This window comes from Antechinus flavipes, chromosome 3 (genome assembly GCF_016432865.1).
Source record: "Antechinus flavipes isolate AdamAnt ecotype Samford, QLD, Australia chromosome 3, AdamAnt_v2, whole genome shotgun sequence".
In the NCBI taxonomy this organism is placed as follows: Eukaryota; Metazoa; Chordata; class Mammalia; order Dasyuromorphia; family Dasyuridae; genus Antechinus; species Antechinus flavipes.
This window is the reverse complement of record NC_067400.1, coordinates 410,049,888-410,070,372: the sequence shown is the minus strand read 5'-3', so window position 1 is coordinate 410,070,372 and position 20,485 is coordinate 410,049,888. Positions and strand designations below refer to the sequence as shown.

The window sequence follows — 20,485 nt, the reverse complement described above, 5'->3', positions numbered from 1 at the left end:
TAAAGTCAGACTTAAATAATTGGAAAAATATTAAGTGCTCTTGGATAGGCCGAGCAAATATAATAAAGATGACAATACTCCCTAAACTAATCTATTTATTTAGTGCTATACCAATCAGACTTCCAAGAAAATATTTTAATGATTTAGAAAAAATAACAACAAAATTCATATGGAACAATAAAAAGTCGAGAATCTCAAGGGAATTAATGAAAAAAAAATCAAATGAAGGTGGTCTAGCTGTACCTGATCTAAAATTATATTATAAAGCAGCAGTCACCAAAACCATCTGGTATTGGCTTAGAAATAGATTAGTTGATCAGTGGAAAAGGTTAGGTTCACAAGACAGAATAGTCAACTATAGCAATCTAGTGTTTGACAAACCCAAAGATTCTAAATTTTGGGATAAGATTTCATTATTTGATAAAAACTGCTGGGATAACTGGAAATTAGTATGGCAGAAATTAGGCAAGGACCCACACTTAACACCACATACCAAGATAAGATCAAAATGGGTCCATGACCTAGGCATAAAGAACGAGATTATAAATAAATTAGAGGAACATAGGATAGTTTATCTCTCAGACTTGTGGAGGAGAAAGAAATTTGTGACCAAAGATGAACTAGAGACCATTACCAATCACAAAATAGAAAATTTTGATTATATCAAATTAAAAAGCCTTTGTACAAACAGAACGAATGCAAACAAGATTAGTAGGGAAGTAACTAACTGGGAAAACATCTTTACAATTAAAGGTTCTGATAAAGGCCTCATTTCCAAAATATATAGAGAACTGACTCAAATTTATAAAAAATCAAGCCATTCTCCAATTGATAAATGGTCAAAGGATATGAACAGACAATTTTCAGATGAAGAAATTGAAACTATTACCACTCACATGAAAGAGTGTTCCAAATCACTATTGATCAGAGAAATGCAAATTAAGACAACTCTGAGATATCACTACACTCCTGTCAGATTGGCTAAGATGACAGGAAAAAACAATGATGAATGTTGGAGGGGATGCGGGAAAACGGGGACATTGATGCATTGTTGGTGGAGTTGTGAACGAATCCAGCCATTCTGGAGAGCGATCTGGAATTATGCCCAAAAAGTTATCAAACTGTGCATACCCTTTGATCCAACAGTGTTTCTATTGGGCTTATACCCCAAAGAGATACTAAAAAAGGGAAGGGGACCTGTATGTGCCAAAATGTTTGTAGCAGCCCTGTTTGTAGTGGCTAGAAACTGGAAAATGAATGGATGCCCATCAATTGGAGAATGGCTGGGTAAATTGTGGTATATGAATGTTATGGAATATTATTGCTCTGTAAGGAATGACCAGCAGGATGAATACAGAGAGGCTTGGAGAGACCTACATGGACTGATGCTAAGTGAGATGAGCAGAACCAGGAGATCATTATACACTTCGACAACGATATTGTATGAGGATGTATTCTGATGGAAGTGGATTTCTCTGACAAAGAGACTTAACTGAGTTTCATTGGAGAAATGATGGACAGAAACAGCTACACCCAAAGAAGGAATAATGGGAAATGAATGTGAACTATTTGCATTTTTGATTTTCTTCCCGAGTTATTTTTACCTTCTGAATCCAATTCTCCCTGTGCAACAAGAGAACTGTTTGGTTCTGCAAATATGTATTGTATCTAGGATATACTGCAACATGTTTAGCATATATAGGACTGCTTGCCATCCTGGGGGGGGGGGGAGGAGGGAGGGAGGGGGAAAAAACGAAACATAAGTGATTGCAAGGGATAATGTCGTGTAGAAATTATCCTGGCATGGATTCTGTCAATGCGAAGTTATTATTAAATAAAATAAAATTTATTATTAAAAAAAAAAAAAAAAAAAAAAAAAAAAAAAGTTACACCTCTCATAAGCAAGTAATAATCATTTAATAAAGTGCCTATGTGCCAGGGGACTTTTTTAGGTATTAGCGATAGAAAGACAAAGGTGAAATTGCCTACCTTCAAGGACCTTACAGTCTACTGACCATTTTACTGCTCCCCTTTCTCTTTTCCCTGACTAGTCTCATCCTAAGGAATTAGAAAACACATTTAATGAAAAAGTTGTTTGCCATATATCCAGAATACTCTAGACCTTTAGGATCATAAAGCTGGACAAATGAAAGCAAAAGTCAACCATTAGTCCCTTTCAAGTAAGCGTTCCAAAAATGAAAAGGAAATGGCACCATGTTTGATGGGTGAAAATCCTGGAGGCATATGGAAAGGAAAAGTTTAGAAGGATAGGGATAGGAAGTTGGCATTATTTCATTCATAGGGAAAATTCTAATGAAACTACACAACTACACAATTTGCCCAGGTGGGTCATATCTTAAATCCAGGGCTTCATGACTCTAAGGTTGGTTTTCCATTCACCATGTCATGCTACATAAAGGAGAAATTTTAATTTAAAAAATGGATGACATGCTCTGTATTGAGGGGTTAAGTACTCTTGGTGATTGATGAGGACAACAGGTGGAAAATGTACAGAAGAAAAATATTAATGTGGCATTGTATTATATATTTAGGTGTCTATTATATGTAGACCACTGTGCTTGATACTGGTGGATACAGGGCTGAGATGAAACATGATACCTGCCTTCCAATGTGCAGATTCAAACAGAGCAGATCATATCATCTGATCTCTTCACTTGGCTTTTTAAAATTTAATTTAGCATGTGGGGCATCTTAAGCATTTGACATATTCATAACTCTTTACTAAGAGGTGGGAAATATGTTTCATTTTCTGTTCTTTCTTACTAAGATTAGGCTTGCATTTAACCTGCATTATATGTGTATATGTTGACTTTTATAATAAACAAATGTTCATTGAGAGTAAGGACTATTTCATATTTGTTCTTCTTTCCTCAGTGTCTAATAGTGTCAGGCATTTAGTAGGTACTTAATAAATGCTTGTAGTTTGGCTTTTTGATATTGTTTTTGTACAAATTATTACAAATCACATATTTAGATCTAGGAAGCATCTTGAAGGGCAGCTAACCCACTCCTCTCTTTTTAAGAATAGGATTCAGAAAGTTAAATTGACTTTCCAAAGATCATACAGAAAGTAATAGAAAAAGCTAACCATCAGAATCAGGTTCTCTGACTTCATATGCACTGTAGTACAGATTGTACTTCTTGAAGTCACTGTGTTCTCCTGGTTTGTTCCACATCAGTTCACACAAGTGTTTCCATGTTCCTCTGAACTCCTCATTCATATTCATCATATGACACAAAAAGATCCCATTTCATTCTTATACCATACTATGTTCTGCCAATCAATGATCATCTACTTTGTTTCCAGTTCTCATGTTACCATAAAAAGTAATGCCAGGAATATTTCAAATCCTTCATTGTAAAAATGAAGACATTAAGACCCAGAAAGACTAAATGAATTGTTTTATTTCACATAGGCAGCATCAGGATTGGGATCTGAACTTAGAATTTCTGGCTTCGAGTCAAGAACTCCATCTTCAACATTATATTTCCTTGTTCTTGTTATAGGAAAATAGCCCAAAATTGATTTATTGTGCTTTATTTGTGCTAATTTAATAAAAAAAAATCTTATCCTGTCAGAGACACAGATTTTCTTGGGACTAAAATTTTGCATTCAGACTTGTTTCTCAAACAATCTAATTTTATAAAATGAGAAAATTCTATCATTGTGTAACTATCATTGCATCCCAAATATTCTTAGGAAAGTTTGCTAGCTGTTAAAATGTCTAGCAACATTTTAATCTTTCACTATTGGAAATCAGCAACCAGTTTAAATAATGAAGTTATTTTGATGATAAAAGCTATGATTTGGTATGAGCAGTTTGTTCTTTACTACCAAGTGTTCATAAATTTTTATAAGCTGCAAGCTCATTGTTTGAGTTCAAAGCAGCTGTGTCACTGTGGCTCAGCCAAGGATATGAAAAAGAAGATATTGACACATATGTATATATCTATATATCTACACACACACACACACACACACACACACACACACACAGATATGTTATCAACCTCATTTCTACCTCTTCTCTTTTCGAAAAATATCTGGATATCCTCTGCAAAAAAGAGGGGAGGAGTTTCTGACCACAGTTAAATAGGTCACTCTTTCAACTCTCATGTGCAGAAGCAATATGTTTAAGTAGGAAGGGACCTTGATTGCCCTCCATAAATTCTGGATGGATCAGAGATGATTCTCAACGGTGGATGAAAACTTCTGCCAAGAAAACCACATATATAACAGTTTTCAGAAGCCAAACACCTGTGTATGCATATTGGAAGTTTGGGAAGAATGACACATCAGTGAAAGGAGGCTTCAAAGTCAGACTCCTTTCTAAGTCTTACTTTCCCTCTTTATTGAATAGCTTTAAACCAGGAAAAAAAACTAAGCAGAAGAAATTCAATTTCAGCAAAGCTTGGAAAGGGGAAAGAATCTTTCGAGATAGAAGAAAAGGCATGTTAGATTTCAAATACTCCCTACAAACCTTTGTTTTTATGAAATCAAGTCCTAGGGTGATTAAGTGACTTACCTAATTAAACAATAGCTAAGGAATTGATTCCTAGGCAAAAAACAATGCTTTTAGGGGCACAGTATTTTTATTACTGTTCATTAAAGATTAGAGATTTTAAAAAGAAGGGCTTATTTGTAAAGTAAACATCTGGCTAAGGTGACTATTCTGTTATAGAAGTTATAATAAAAGAAAAAGTTTGATACGCACTATAAATTTTGAGAGAACAGATTTCACAATATTAAAAGAATAGGTGGTTTTTAATAAATTAGTATTTTTTTCCAAAGAAAGCTCATCCAAGAGGGTTAGGACTTTCTCAGGAATAAAATTGTGATAACAAAAGCAGAAATGACCATCATAAAAAGGACTCACAAGACTGATACAGCTAAAAGGAATTCATTTATCTGCTCTGATTTTAATCAAATAGATGATTTTTTAAAAGTTAATATGACCCATTAGAACTGACCAAGATGGAAGTGACAACGCCTTATCTACTTTTAAGGAAAAATCATGTTGGCATTTGTGAGGAGGAGTGGAGTGGGGAGAGGCTTAATACAGGAAAAAAAAAATAAGAGGCCACTGCAATAGGTTAGGTAATGTCTATATACATATTCAGCAAAACATTTGACAGAATTTTCAATGTTATGCTCACAGATTAAACAAAGAAATATGGTCTATATGACAATACAATTAATTAAATGGCTGAATAACTATACTAAAAGAGCAGTCATTAATGGTTCATTGTCAACTTGGAAGGTTTCTGATGGCACAATCCTGGATCAATCCTTAATCCTGATTCTGATCAATATCTTAATAAATTATTCTACATTAAGACACTGAATACTTATCAAATTTTCAAATGGATCAAAGCCAGGAGGGATCTTGGCAGAGAAACTAAATAAAATGTTATTTGGGAAAATGTGAAGATTTACGCTTAAGTTAAAAAAATTAATTTCAAAAGTATAGGATGGGAAGGCAAGTTTCTTTGAAAAGACTTGGATAGCTTAATGGACTACAGAATCAATAAAAATCAAAGTACAAAATAATAACACCCCTTTAAAGTTAATACTGACTTTGGCTTTATTAAAAGGAACATAGTGTCCAGAATAAAGGAAATGATAGTTCCATTATATCATAGCCTAAATAATCAATTAATATTTGATTTTTCAGAACACATGTAGAATATTGTGTTTTGTTCTGGGTACATTTTTAGGAAAATGACAAATAAGTCAGAACATACCAGAAGAAGGCATTCTGATAAGAATGGTAAGAGGAGTAGAGAAAGTGTTTGCTATTAACGGAACTTTGAGTGCTTAACTTGAAAAATAAACAGCCTGAGGGAGGAATAGAGAACAATTTCCAAATATTGGAAGGTTTTTCTAGTGGAAGAGGGATTAGCCATGTTTCACTTGACCCCAGATGTAAGTTGTTGTACAGGGGCACTTGATTCTTGAAGTTTCACAGCATTGATCCCTCTTGGATATTCTGTCTTTCTGAGAACTTTTCTTTTTCTCATGATTTTCTATTGGATAATCACTCATATCATATCCCTTAATCATAAGTATTCCCTTTACCATTACTCCAATATCCACCTTATAAGACTTTGTCCTATTCCTCCATTTTTCTATATACTTTCTAATTTGGTGATCTCATAAACCTCTATGGATTCAATTATCATCTCTATGCTTATGATTTCTTAATCTCTCTCAAGTTCCCATTCCATATCTCAAGCCAGATGTTCTTCAGGTATCACAAACTCAACATATTGAAAATGTTATTCATCTTCCACTTCTTTAAACCTCTTTATTTCTGATTCCATGCCACTATATTTCTAACAATCCGGATTCAAAATTTCAGTCATCTTTGTTTTTTTTAAAAACTTTTCTCAATTGATTTCACCCATATCTATCTTATTACTTCTACATTATACATACACATAAACATATACACATATATATTCTTTCTCTCATTCCTTCACAACATCTTACGTACATTCCTTTCTCTACATTCACACTGCCACCTCTCTAATATTTCTCTTAGTACATCTTGCCTGGACCATTGAAGTAGTTTCCTAATTAGCTTAGCTATTTCCAGAATCTCCCTTAATCAAAGTATCATTCACATAGCTACTACTAAAAAAAGTACAGGTCTGCCTGTGTCACTTGTCAGAGGAAGTATCTTGAGAGATTTGGCCTCTTGGACAAAATACAGACAACTTAGACTTACAAGTCTTTGACAATGCTGCTGCAGTCTACCTTTACAGACTTTTCCCATTAGTCAGACTAGGCCATTTCCTGCTTCCCAAACTTAGTGTTCCATTTTCTAACACCATAATTTTATATAGACTGTTCTATATGCCTGGAAAAGACTCTATTTTCAACTCTAGCTCTTAATTTAAAACAACATTCAAATGCCTTCTAGACACTAGGCACTCTCCTGGTCACTGGAGATACAAAGATAAAAAAATGAAATAGCCCCTATTCTCAAAAATCTTACATTCTACTTCAAGGGGAGTGTGTTTTGGTAGGGTAGAAAGGGTACATAGAATATGATATGTAAAAAAATACAAAAATAATTAAAATTCATTTCAAGAGAGCTAGAGAATAGAAAAAGCCTCGTGTTTAAAAAAAAAAAAAAAAAGCAGTATCTGAATAGTAGGAATTCCAAAAAGTCAGAGAAAGATTATTCCAGGTATAGGAGATAGTTTTTACAAAAAGAGAGATAGAAGGTATGTTATTTACAGGGATCAAATAGGACAGTTTTATCAGAATGCAAAATATCTGAGCAGGAGTAATGACTGAAAAATGTAAGCTAGAGACAGATTGCAAAGATTCAATATGGCCTACCCATAGTCCCTAAATCAAGATTTGTCCTATGGCTGACCTGGACCCACTGGGGAGATTCATATCTAAAAATATCTACAAATGTTTGAGAATGGATATCCAATCAATGTCCAAGAATATATATGCACTAACACACTCTCTAAGTCTCATATCACTTTAATCATTTTCTCTCCTTGTTGTTCTCACACTAGTGTTCTATTTATGCTCTCTGCCTGCATTCAGTAACTACTCCATAATCCATACTCTCTGGCAACATATCTATTCCATCAATATCAGTTATGGTCCTGATCATTTAGGACAAGTGTAAATTTTGGCCAGAGATGGAGAGGAGGAAAAAGAGTTAAGAGGAAACCTTTTTCAACATAATAAAACTCTATATGTCTAGGATAAAATTCTAAAGTAATTATAAAAGTGTAAAACATGCAGAATTTTAATGTCTAAATTGCTTTGGTCTTTGAGTAGCTTTCTTCTCTCTGAACTTGAGTTTCTTCATCTGTAAAGCAGAAATAAGAATATTTGCATTACCTATTTCTCAAGGCTATTGGAAGAAAAGCACTCCATGAACCTTAAAGCATTATAGAAATGAGTTAACATTACTAAATTACTGGTTGAGCCACAGAAAAATACAGCACAATTTAAAACACTAGATAGACTTATCTCCTTTCCAAATTTTATATTTATATTATATTTATAAGGCCTTGATTAAAAATTTTTCAGCCTCTTTATTTTGTGGACACTTTATTTACTCAAAGGGGCAGAAAAAGGAGAAAAAAACTGAGGAAAAAAATTTAAGAAGAAACATGAACAGTTCTTGAGTACTTGGGGGAAAGCAGCTTTTATTAGTGATAAAAATGGTGGTAATATACTGTCTCCCAACAACTAATTTATAAATTACTCTTTTTAGTGTTATAGCTGGGAAACTAAAAATAGAATGTTTGGTAAACTATGATACAACTGTATATTATCTATTGATATCATATCTGACAAAAATGTGGGTTTTGAGTTTTTCAATCTAAATGGGTCTATATATATATATATATATATATATACCCTAATTTAATTAAGGAAGATATTGTGAGAGACCAAAGTCAAAGAGAAACTGTTTTCATAAGCCAAGATATCAGAAGAGAGAACACAGAGCCCAGAAACCAATGGAGCCTGCCCAGAAGGCAGGAGAAGCTGAACACAGCTGAGACCAACTGACTAGAAATAGCTTCAGTAGCTAATGGGATGGGGGAACAGATCTGATTGGAGGAAATCTCTGATGCTGAGAGTTGATTGGAGAAAACATTTTCTTCTGTTTGAGGATCTGGTTGTGAAAAAGATTCTTTTTTCTTTCATGCCATCTACAGTTTGAGAAAGGGAAAACCCTACAGAAGCTTGCCTATATTGCTCTTTATTGACTTTTACAGTTTGACAGAAGAAATCTTTTAAAGCATAGAAATAGTTCTCAATAGTTTCATTCAAAAAGTGTACTGCTATCTCAGCCCATGCAAGGGAGTTCAGTGGTGTAGGGAACTCCCCTGTGAGGCTACTCCTATCAAATCTTCTTATCAACTTATAGTATAAGAGAGTTCAGCTCATTGAAAGGTTAGATTACTTATCTGAAGATGCAATGCCAGTGTGTCAGAGGCAGGACTTGAACCTCAGTGTTCCTGGCACTGAATCTATCTATGCCTAACTGTCTCTCATATGTTATAATATATACAGGAGAACTTGTATTCACTGTTTTGGTTAAATGTGTACAGTATTATGAATTTACCTTGGAATACAATTCCTTCGATTCAGTTCTGACTATGATTCATATCACAACCCCATTTGTGCAGGTAACTCTCTAGAGGTTGGTAGATTGCACAATGAATATTGAGGGCTGGGGTTGGAATCAGGAAGACTTGTGTTCAAATTCTATCTCATATACTTCCTAGCTATATTATATTGAACAAATCAATTAACCTCTGCTTTAGTTCCCCCCTCCCACAAAATGGAAATAATAATAGAATTTGTCTCCCAGAGTTGTGAATATAAAATAAGATCATATTTATAAAATACTTTGTAAATCCTGAAGTACCATGCTAGTCTTATTATAATTATTAAAAATTTACACGAGAGGAAATTTCCACAATAAGAAATTCTCTGGATCAATAAAATCATAGATACAGGAAGAAAAAAAAAAACGGAGGTCCTGTTAAATTCCTTAAAGGCATATAGAATTCTAAGAGCATGTGCATTTAGAAGCTATTTGTTAACTTACTCAGCCCCTTCTGAAAATACTGAAACAAAGTCAAAACTCAGCAAAGGGTTATACTTTACTAAGATTAGACTTAATTTGTTTTCAAGAGTCACTGTGATGTCCTTGCAAACACATGATGATGCTTCTCCCTTTCATGTGACTGATCACTTACAGAAAATAAAGAGAGATCAATGAGAAAATACCAGTGAAGGGATTTAAAGATGCAGAGTAAGTTCCAAACTAAACACTCAAAAACTAATGGTTGTCAAATTTTCCTTGACAAGAAAATGATAATTACCTTTACAGTCTCTGACATTAATAATTAAACCAGATAATACATATAATAATATAGTCCTTATCAGTGAATATAAAGAAAAGTTTAATCATCAGCATTGAACACTTTTGTATATTAAAATATGTCATCACTAATTCATTTTGGAAAATAAATTTCAGTTATATAATCAAAGCAGATGTATTCATGATCATCATTATATCTATGCATACACAAACATATGCACATATATATATAAATATTTGTAGATATTCACACTGATATTTCAAAACATTAATCATAGATTCATATATTTAGAGCTGAAAGAGACTTCGGAATCCATTTGATCCAAATTTGCCCAGTCATACATATAAAATCCAGAATTTGAATTCAAGTCTTATAACTCCAAATCCTGTGATCTAAGTGCAAATCCAGCCTCAGACACTAGCTATATGACCTTCAACAAATTACTGTTTTTCTAAATTTTTCTCAATTATAAAATGGGATTACTAGCACCACCTTGCAAGATTGTTGTGAGGATCAAAGGAAATAATCTTTGTAACAAACAAAAAACAAATAAAAAACACTTTGCACAGTTTATGACACATAGTAGGCACAATATAAATGCTTTTTTAAATAAAAAATAGTTTTTTAAGTAAATTATCATAAGTGGATATCATCAAATTCTGATTGCTTTCTGAAGGAATGGCATTACTAGTTGGTGCTTGAAACATACATTGAAGAATTAGCATGATTTCCAGCTTCAATAAAATTAAAAACATTTTTAATTAGTAGTTTTGGAAGAAAAAAACAAAATACTGTACTCAAGTGGGGAAAGATGTGCCTTGCACTGGATATCACAATAACAAGAGTCTTGACTGCCACTGACCAAGTGTGGTCACTTTATCTATAGCCTTAAAAATAGTTATTAAAGATCAACTCTGACCTTAAAGAAGAGGCACCTTCTACTTTGTGGTAGATAGATAGGGGACAAAAGGCATAAAATGTTATAGAATATTAGATGAAGTTACTGTGTCAGGTGAGTTTTGATTAATTGATTTTCTTTGTTTCAACAGTGTTCATTTGATGGTGGTGGTATGTTAGCTTAAGTATATTCACAAACAATTGTTGCAAAAATAAAGGCATTAATAAAACTTATTTAAGAAACAGCAACTTTTTTAAATGAGAAAGACATTAGGTACACTTTTTATACTTAAGAAAAATTTTCCAACCTGAAAAAGATACTAAAACTCAAGATCTTCTGACATTTCACGCATCTCTAAGAGTTAAATTCTGATACAAATAGCAATCTTTATTCCTGAAAATGAAATTAATTTTAATTCCTAAACCAAATCTCAAACATTTTAATGTAATTTTTCTAACTCTGTTTTCCCAATTGTCATGTTGAAGAGATTAGACTAGATAAAGTTGGAGTTCTTCCAGATCTAAAAATCCCTGTGATTCAACTTGACAGTCTACCAATCATACTTCTCTATTCTTTCATATAACAACATGATGTCATTGTTCCTTTTCGGAATGAAAGGCAAAAGGTTAAGAATATCAAAAGAATTAATGAAAAGAAAAAGCAAAGGTAGATGGCCTAGCTGTATCAGATCTAAAACTATGTTATAAAAGTGGTAATTATCAAAACTATTTAGTATTGGCTAAAAAAAAAGAGTGGTGGATTAGTGGAATAGGTCAGGTACACAAGATATAGCAGTAAATGATTTATAGTGAACTATGATTTGATAAATCCAAAGATTCCAGCTTCTGGGATAAAAACTCAATATTTGACCCAAAACACATATTAAGAAAACTGGAAAATAGCATGGCATAAACTAGGTATAGATCAATAGATCAACACCTCACACCCTCTCTTAAGATAAGGTCAAAATGGGTAAATGATTTAGACATAAATAATGATACCATAAGCAAATTAAGGTTGCAAAGAATAGTTTATTTGTCAGATCTATGGAGAAGGAAAGAATTTATGACCAAATAAAGAATAAAGAACTTTATGAAATGCAAAATAGATAATTTAGATTACATTAAATTGAAAGGTTTTGAACATAAAAAAGCAATGCAATCAAAATTAAAGAAAAGTAGAAAGCTGAAAAACAATTTTTATGGCCAGTGTTTCTGATAAAGATCTCATTTCTAAAATATATAGAGAACTGAATCAAATTTATAAGAATACAAGTTACTTTCCAGGAAGATTTCAGATAAATAAATCAAAGCTATCTCAAAGTCAACTAAAGTCATATGAAAAAGACTCTAAATCATTGATTATCATTGATTAGAGAAAGACAAAGTAAAACAATTCTGAAGTACCACCACATACCTATCAGATTGGCTAATATGACAGAAAAGGAAAATGATAAATGTTGGAGAATGCATTGTTGGTGGAGTTGCAAAATGATCCAACTATTCTGGAGTGCAATTTGAAACTATACTTAAAAGGCTATATAGAACTATGCATACCCTTTGATCCAGCAATACTATTATTAAGTCTCTCTCCCAAAGAGATCATTAAAAAAGGACTCACACATACAAATATATTTATAGCAGCTCTTTTTGTGATGGCAAAGAATTGGAAATTAAAGGGATGCTCATAAATTAGGGAATGGCTGAACAAGTTGTCGTATATGAATGCAAGAGAATCCTATTATGTTATAAGAATAGATGAACAGACTGATTTCAGAAAAACTTGGAAAGACTTATATAAACTGATGCTGGATGAAGTGAGCAGAATTAGGAGAACACTATAAATAGCAACAAAACTATATGATGATTAACCATAGTAGACTTAAATCTTCTCAGCAATGAAATAATCAAAAATAATTCCAAGGAACTTGTGATGATGGAAAATGCTCACCACATATCAAGAAAGAATCCTTTTATATTGAGTCTTCATTCACAATATGGCTAATGTGGAAAATTCTTTTAACATGATTATACATTTATAAACCTATATTAGATTGTTTGCTGTCTTGGGGAAGGGGAGGAAAGAATTGAAGGGAGAAGAACTTGAGTTCAAAAATCTTACAAAAATGAATGTTGAAAATTATCTTTACATGAAATTGGAAAAAATAAGATATTATTAAGTAGATTTTTTAAAAAAGAGAATAAAAGATGAACAAGAAGAAGAAGTCAAAAGAACTTTTATGATACAAAGTAAAAGCCCATCTTATAATAGATGGGTGTACAAATATGATTTTGCCAAAGCCATTTTCCTCTACAGTAGCAATTAACATGTTTTAAAAAATATTTGAAATATCCAAACTGCAAAAGACAGTGCCAACTTCAATTAATATATAAAGAAATCACAGCTTTCTGTAAAATTTTGCATGTTTTTAATGCTAAATAATATATTTGGGCTAAAGTAAGTATGAACTTAATTATTTGTTCAATTGGTCACATCAAAAAATTTTTTTTCTCCCATTTCACTGACACTCTTCAGTTGTAATGTTAATCATATATGCTACATCAATAGGCTAGAAAAATAAATTTAAAGAAAATGTGTTAGAGTATTTGAGAAAACTTAATGGAAATGATGTTTTGTTTAAACAGTCAAGCTTACAGAAATACTCAGTTCATGGTTATGTTGTGGATCCATTTCTATTTTGAAGGAGAAAAATGATATAAAAACAGAATCTATTTTCAAATTATCAGGCAGCGATAAAAAGTCCTTTATCAAATTACTTTTTAAATATTAATAATTGTGCATCTATGCCTGAAATTGATAGGACCCCCACAAACTTAGGCCTGGTATATTTTGGGAGTTATTACGTAAGATATATTCTTTCAGATAACAAGTTACTCTTACCATCCATTCAACCTTTTCTGTGTTTCAGTTCCAAAATGTAGATTGTTTTAGGCAGAATAAGATTATTACAACTCCCTATTAAAAAATAACAAAGGTATTATTTTTTCTCACAAACTCAAAAATGTAAATGCTTTGAAATTTCATTTCATATTCATTCACTAAACAAAATTGTTCTCCTAAAACTCATGAATGTCAATTATTTTTATTTCTTGATGATAAGATTATTTACATTAATGAGCTAAAATGTATTCCCACTAAAGAAGTATAAAAGTTAGATTATTTTAAAAAGCTATCAGATCATATATACTTTAATCTATTTGTGCTGGTTTGGGGGACATAGTGTTTGGATGGTATCAATTGGATCAAAAACAAAACGTGATTAGTTTCTATACATATGTAAGCAATCATCTACATTTTTGGCTTTTGCTGACTTCTTAAAAAAATACATAAATCTCTTTTCAAAACAATTATAAATAGCTGGACTTCTTGAAGCTAGTCAAAGGTTTTCGTGGTAGTGTATCTCTACTTAAAGCCTGGTATAACTGATTTAATTTGAAATGAGTTAGATGAGAGCCTTTCAGAGGTTTTAAGTACTGCCCCATCATGAAGAGTTTGTCATCAAAATAAATTTTAAAATAGAGAAATACAATCAACATTAGAGTCTTAACATGAAGCATTCATAATAGAAGATAGCATATTGTCAAGAAAATCCAAACAATTAAAGTCATTATTGCTTCCTTCCCTACCCTGCCCCATCCCTGTTGTACTAACAATGTATCAACAAAGTCATTATCCATATACACTTACCATCAGAAAAGAAACATTAGCGACTACCCAAACCCCATTATTTACACTCCAGCAAATTGAGACACAAAGGGTTAAGTGGAATTCCCAAGAATACTGAGCTATAGTCAATTTCAAAATTTCCAATCTATAGTCTTCCCTCTAAAATATCTTGCCACTTTAATACAAGCAAAATAAATTCTGTTTAAAAAGGGATCATAACTTCAGAAAAATACAAATATCCAAAAATACTCATTTCTTTTAAACATAATACTCATATCTGCTACTCAACTATTACCTTCCTTTATTCAGCTACTAAATCTATCTGCCAGATACTTAATAAGAATTCATTAAAGCACTAGTCCTATTTAGATTTGATGAGTTAATATGACTCTTCTTGAATTTGGAAGTGGAAAAAATATTTTTTAAAAATGTAAATAGTAAGGAAGAGCACAATGAATGTCATTTTTTTCTTTTTGGGGGGTTGTTGGTGGTGATGATATAGAAATGGACCAATAAAAAGGAATTATGTGAGTAAAAAGCAGAGAAAATCAAGATAAGAAAGGTTCAATTATTTTAAGGTAAAAAGGGAAATAAAGAGAACAGAAAATGGAAGTAGGAAAAATAACAAGATAATATAATTTACAAGAGAAAAATGTTTTAGTAGAAAGTACAAAGCAAAAAAGATGACAGATAAAAGGAGACAAAAATAAAGGCAAAAAATCAACCAAAACCTTCTCCTTGTTCTACCTTTCAAAATTTAAATTAAAAAAAAAAAACAGCTTTACTGCAAACATCAACTATAAAGTAAATGCCAGGCAAGGAAGATTCAGCTGTGAGAAACCCTCAAACCTGAGAGTTATCTACTGTCCCTGTAACTTTGCCATTCCTACTGGCTTCCCCTTGTTTAACCCCTCCATGATTCTACCTGAAAGGCAGAACAGCAAATATGTGCTGATGGACTTATAAGGAATAAAAAAAGAGAGTACGAAAGAGGTACAGCAGTACAGAAGGCAGCAAACATAGGAGCAAAGGGAAACTAAAAATCCAAAAGGAAACAAAATTGGAAAGGAAAAGAGACTAAACAGAGAAAATGATAAGGAACATCATGCCACCCTGAAAGTGGCAAAACAATAAAATAGAGAAAGAAGATTATAAGAAACAAGTGAAGGAGGAAAAAAAGGGGGAAATAAGAGAAAAACCCAACATTGCTATCCACCATGCCTTTATCTAAAGATTAAAAAGACAAAGCATCAAATGAATTACAAGAGAAACTGCAAAATATCATTTGCTTCCTTAAATCAATAAAGATTTTTTTTTGTTTTGTTTTGTTTGTTTGTTTTTATAAAAATTACACTTAATCCTGTTGGAAATTAATCACTCTTAAAAAATAAAGTACAGTCCCCTGATGACAACTGGGTTACTAACATTGCTCTCAACTGGGTTCTTTTAGGAATTCATTTGGACCTGTTTCAATGACTATATTCCAATCCATGTTCCTCACCCCTTAGCTTTGACTATTATAAGTTATTGTTGTTGATTTTTCTTGCCATTTTCTTCCTAAGTGTTCTCTAATCCTGCTCTAAATAATGGCAAATAATGTATGTGCAATTCCTCTTAGTAATGTCAATAACTGGTGATTGATAGTGATGAGGTGTTCTGAAACACTTGGATCTTCCTTTACTAGTTACATCTTCAAGAAAAGTTATGCTCCATCAGCAGTTATGTCCCAGTAGACAGTCATGTTTTAGCAGGATGCACTCTTGACATTTTCTTTTCTGGTTGGAGAGATAAGACTTATTTTTCTCCCCCAATTCTTTTTAATTAGGATAGATTCAAGTCACGGATTCTTCACTGTCTCTATATATTTTTAATTCTATCATTTCTACGTATTACTTTCCTTAAGTCCACTAAATAGCATGTATATTAAACTTACATGAAATCCATGAAGGTTCTCAGGGTTGAACCTTACCTTTATTATGCATTGGAAATGAAATGCCTCACAAATTAAATATAGCATGAAAGAAGGGTTACACTGAAAACTATTTATGGCTTTGTGATATAATTAGATCATCAAGATGGATTCTTAAGATAGATAGGGGTTTTTGTTAGGAAAGATATATTTCATCTTTCCAAAGGCTTTTTTAGCCATAAAGGAATGAAGAGGCCTACTAGTAGAAAAGCAGAATAGCTAGCTACTCTAAGCAAATAACATCTCATACCTTAAAAAGCTCAGAGGACAAAAATGTGCCATGCAAATTTTATGGATTTTGAAAGAAATGAGCTATTTGGAATAAACCTGTTATTTTTGTTTTTAAAAAAATAGGTTTGTATGACACATAAATGTACTGTTATTATATATGGTACACATAAAAAAAAGAGGAAAAGTGAGGACATTTTGAATGGCAAACATGATTTGAAAGCATTGAAGGAAAAAGATAATTTAAAATTCAGAACTCTTAAGGACATAGAAAAATAAAGCATACTGACATTGCAAAAAGAATGCTTAAATTCAATAAGCATATTTGTTATACGGCCATGGAATATGCAGTTGCCAATATTTTAGACTAGAGGCCATTAGCAAATAAATGGCGATGTTTTGGATTTCCTCATTTATCCCATATTTTTTCTATACTTCCACGAAATTTGTAGGTGTATTGGTGTAATACATGACCAATAAGTGGTCAAGGACAAAACAATAGAAAACCAAACCACAAAATATATCCAAGAAAAGGAAGCCCTTCCTCTCTTCTCCTCCCTAGCAACTTTTGAGAGCTAACAAAGTGATTTTATTTTACAATTGTAGAGGTGCGCATCCTTGTTAGTCATTACCCTGCAATTTGAATTTTTTCAGGCTGTGCCCACCACATCCCCTGACGCCTCCACTCCAGGAACATCCCATCCAGATAAGTATTAAAAATGTGTTACTTCAAGAGCTGGGGGATGCTAGGGAGATGCACTTTGGGAAAGAAATGTCTTGCCAGTTCTATTTCCCCCTCCGATGGCCCCCGCATCTGACAGTGGTGAAACAGATGGCACTCCCCCCTCCTTCTTTCTCCCCCCCAACAACCCTTCCGCAATCCCACAGCATCCTCCCACCCTGCTCTGCCACCTTCACCCTGCTATCTCTACAGTGGGTTTAGTACATTTCAGCACTGGAAACAAGGATAAACTTTGGGGACCTTCTCCCCTCTGCCTCATGCCACCTCACGTCACTGAGTCTTCCTTTTATCCCCACCCACCACCTCCAGTTTGAGCTGGGATCCAAGCTCGCTGGAGATTTGAAACGAAAGGCTCGGACTTTCTCTCTCATCCCTAACAGCATCCCTTCTATGAAAAACTCCCCACTGCTATCCCGTTTTGGACACCATATAAATTCAGACCGATAACTTCAACTGGCGTTTTCCTCAGCTGAGGGAGGGAGGAGGCGGGTAACAGATGGGTCGCTCTTACTTGCCCTCTCCCCCGTCCCTCACTCTTCCACTTCTAACGCAGCCTCCTCTCGCTTCGTTGCAAAACTGGGAAACCCCCCCTACTCTTGGCGATCTGCCGGCCCTCTTCTCTCTTCTATGTACTTTCCTGCTCCGTGACATTGAGCTCCCAGCGAAGCCTCTGCAGCTCCGACCAGCAGCTTCTATCTAGGATCATCTATCTACAAGTGGGAAACAGATTCCCACTAGAGTCACGAGGGGGGTAGGGTTAGGGGTAAGGGCTTAGGGTTTAGGGGTAGGGGGAGTGCAAACTCTTTGAGGACGAGAGATCCTTTCAGTCGTCCTTTTTAGTCCCAGGAGGACACATGGTGGGAGGGGGGAAGAGGAAGGAGAGGACTTGCAGGATTTGCAGGAACATTCCCATCTCTGAGGGACACGGGCAGAGACGCATGCAGGGATGGGAACTACCTCCCTTACCTTGCAGCACCTACAGCAGAAACGTCGGGCGCGGGCTCCTCCAGCTTGTGCGCGGGGCGGGGGAGAAGCTGTTGCTCCTGCTGCTGCTGCTGCTGGGGAGACCAGCAAGGCTTAAGGCTGGTGTCAACGCGCAGACGCTCTTTAACAGAGAACGATAGCTGCTGATGCTCCTGCTCCCGCCGCTGCCGCCGCCACTGCAGCCGCGGTCGGGGAGAAGTAGCTGAAGACTAGACAGCCGCTTCTACGAACTGATCCCCGGGAACTATTCAACTCTTCTCCCTAGTGCAGGACTGAAGCGTCCAGCAACCGTCCTGCCAGCTGAGCGCCTGCGCGCCGCCCTGCCCCAAGCCACTCCGCCCCCACATCCCACTTTCCCCAAACCCCAGGTGAGGGGTGTGTGCCGCCCTGTCCTGCGTAACGTGTGTGTGTGTGTGTGCAAGCACTCCCACTCACGGGGTTCCCTCTGTTCGTGAGCCTGGCTCTGGGGCTGGGGTTCAAAGTGTTCCAGTGTAATATCCCCCAAATCGTCACGCTTGGAAGTAGCCCCCCCAAAAGGGGGATCTGGATAAGAGGAATGAAAAGAAGGGCAAGAGGGGACTCTTCAGATATGTATTTGCATGCGTAAATCCCATAAGAGAGCTAGTTAACAATTTGCACACAAGGGGTTCTCCAAATGCAAAGAAACACACACACACACACACACACAAACACACTCGCTGAGGAAACATTTCAGGGGCTCTTTGACACACTGCAGAACCCTGCATCGACAGAGGGAGTGCCTTCTTCCAAAGCCGGAGAGAGGGAGAGGAAACTCATTCTGTAGAAGACGACACTTTGGATAGATTTTCCTTGTGCTCAAGTCACTGAAAATCTGCTTGCTAAGTCGCACAAAGGTAACACCAAGTGGAGTTTGTCCAAAACAAACAATGGGGTGGATGCTTTAAATATTACTCAAGTAAAAAGTGAAAAGCCTCTTTTTGGAACCAATCCATTCAGCATTTCTTTTTCCTCCTTTTTATTCAATTCAGAGATCACTGCCCTGCCTATCATCGACATCTCTTTGGTATACCTAAGAATGTCTGCGATGCTAAAGGCCCCCCACAGCATTGCTTCACTGGTAGACTTTAATCCTGAAACATTGTTGGGGATGTATATGTAGAAAGAGAGGGACATCCTTAATTTGTCCCAGGCTCTGCTTATTTATTAGTCTTTTAAAAAAGTTTTTGGACCTTGCAGCCTGCTGCAACTTATCTTGGTGATGACAATTTTCTTTAAATAATTTAGAAACTGCAAAGGTGTGGCGAATTGGAAAGGAGGAGCTTTACTAGAGTAATATCTCAGATCTCTGACATTGCAGCTTTAGGGAGAAGTCCAAGTGTTGTAAATGACAGCACTGTGCTCCAGGACATGGGCCTCTAACCAGGTGATTTATAATAAAACAGCCCTTTTGGTTCTCCACTCAGATGATTGACATTAACTGCCTCATTAATAATTAACATAGCAGCTGGTAATGTCTTGGCACAGCCTGTCCTATATAAATATCTTGGAGTCCAACTGAAGTCCATTTTTTCAGCCAACATTTCTCTCCAGAGTGGACTGGAGTGGGAAAGTTTCAAGAAAAAAAAATCCAAAAGAAGTTCAGAACATCAGTTTGGATTTATTAGCTGTCCTGGACTTTAGGATTACTGGACACTTGAGTACACTTGAGACTTGTGGCATGGGAAATAATGTGCTGATTGTCCCCTGTATGTCCACAATCCATATCAGCTCTACATAACTCTTTGTATATATTTACACATATTTACACACATATTTATAAATGTTTTATATATTATGTATAATGTGCGTATACATATAAAGATATATATGTGTGTGTATATATGTGTGTGTGTGTGTGTATCCTATTTTATTGTATTCAAAAGATTTTAATAGGCAATAGAATACTGATCCAAATCTAATCAAATTAAATCTAGTAAGAATGAATATGAGCTATGTCTGGAGTATCAGTTCGGTTTTGGGGGCCGAATTTAAGAAAGTACAATGACAAACTAGACAACAACCACATCAAGTAAGGAAGGACCTTGAGATCATATCACCC

At 34.8% G+C, this 20,485-nt stretch overlaps 1 protein-coding gene across 2 annotated transcripts in view; it reads right to left on the bottom strand.

Annotated features, from left to right (window-relative positions):
• ZNF385B (zinc finger protein 385B) overlaps nucleotides 1–18,807 on the bottom strand; it is a 531,497-nt gene extending 512,690 nt beyond the window's left edge. Inside the window, exon 1 of one of the 2 annotated variants that reach the window (XM_051986113.1) lies at nucleotides 18,388–18,807. The gene's annotated coding sequence lies outside the window, so the exon portion shown is untranslated. The remainder of the gene's footprint in view (nucleotides 1–18,387) is intronic. The other variant, XM_051986114.1, reaches the window with a different exon arrangement.
• Nucleotides 18,808–20,485: the final 1,678 nt, after the last annotated feature.